The sequence below is a fragment of the Microtus ochrogaster genome, unplaced genomic scaffold, assembly GCF_000317375.1.
Source record: "Microtus ochrogaster isolate Prairie Vole_2 unplaced genomic scaffold, MicOch1.0 UNK85, whole genome shotgun sequence".
Lineage (NCBI taxonomy): Eukaryota > Metazoa > Chordata > Mammalia > Rodentia > Cricetidae > Microtus > Microtus ochrogaster.
This window is the reverse complement of record NW_004949183.1, coordinates 543126-544656: the sequence shown is the minus strand read 5'-3', so window position 1 is coordinate 544656 and position 1531 is coordinate 543126.

Below are 1531 nucleotides of genomic sequence, written 5' to 3'. Positions count from 1 at the left end.
TTCTTCTTCTTCTTCTTCTTCTTCTTCTTCTTCTTCTTCTTCTTCTTCTTCTTCTTCTTCTTCTTCTTCTTCTTCTTCTTCTTCTTTCTTCTTCTGTCTTTTTATGATGTCCCAGATTTCTTGGAGATTTTGTATAAGGAATTTGTTGGATTTAATGTTTTCTTTGACTGATGAATCTATTTCCTCTATAGTATCTTCAACACCTGAGCTTCTTTCTTCCATCTGTTGTATTCTGTTGGTTACGCTTTCATCTATAGTTCCCATTCATTTACCCAGACATTCCATTTCCATAATTCCTTTGGTTTGTGTTTTCTTTATTGCCTTTATTTCAGTCTTCAAGTCTTGAATTGTCTGAATTTTTTGCTTCACCTGTTTGAATGTTTTTTCTTGTTTTTTTGGGGGGGGTGTCTTTAAGAGATTTATGTATTTCTTCCAATTTTTTGTTCATCTTTTCCTACATTTCTTTAAGGGAATTTTTATTTTATCTTTAAAGGTTTCCATCTTTCTCATAAAGTTACATTTAAAAATTTCTTCTTCTGGGTTAGGATGACCAAGTCTTCCTGTTGTATTACCACTGCTTTCTGGTGTTACCATGTTGAATTTTTGGTTGAATGAATTCTTGTATTAGCACCTACTCATCACTTCCTCCAGTTGATGCTTGTAGTGTCTTTGCCTCTTGGTCCAAAGACAGAAGTAGCTGTCTGTGACTTTGGGAATTGTTCTTGGTCTGCTCTATAGTGTTGCTGTAGTTGTCTCAGGGAGCCACTGAAATCTTTCTTCCCCCATTCTCTTCATCCAATCTCTTGGTCAGCTCCCTTGGTTTGCTCTATTGGTCCACTTTGTGCAGCCATAACTTGTGCTTCAGAGTTCCTCTCTTCGTCCTGCCTGTGTAGTCACAGCCTGTGCTTCAGAGTTCCTCTGAGGTCCCAGGGGATAGGAGGGTTTGGGGGTGGAATTGGACTTGTAGCTTACAGGATCCAATCGATGGGGTGGGAGTGTTGGAACATTCTACCTACAGGAAGCTTGCCTGTTGGCTGGCTAGAGAAGCTGTGGCAGGTTGGGGGAGGGGCCTGGGGTTTTGCCCCGGTATGGAGGGTTTAGAGAGTAGGATGCATCACTGGGTGGGTGGTCACTCACCTTTTGGTCCTCTCTGTGTAGTTGTAGCCTGTGTTTCAGAGTTCCTCTGAGGTTGCTGGGCATAGGAGGGTTTGTGGGACTTATAGCTTATAGGCTCTGATCGATGGGGTGGAGGTCAGAGTATTTCTCTTATGTGCCTTTCTATTAACGCTTATCGTGTATAGTGTTTGGATTGTTTATCTTCATTAAACATTAATTTAAAATTTTAATTAAAAAATAAATATTTCATTTTGAGAACCATTTATATATTCTAGTTATAAATTTTAATTAAATATTGCAAATACTACTTCCAGGTCAATGATTTGCCTTTCCATTTTCTAAAGAGTCATTTAAAGACCAAATAATTTTCATTATGTGTGTGTGTGTGTGTGTGTGTGTGTGTGTGTGTGTGTGT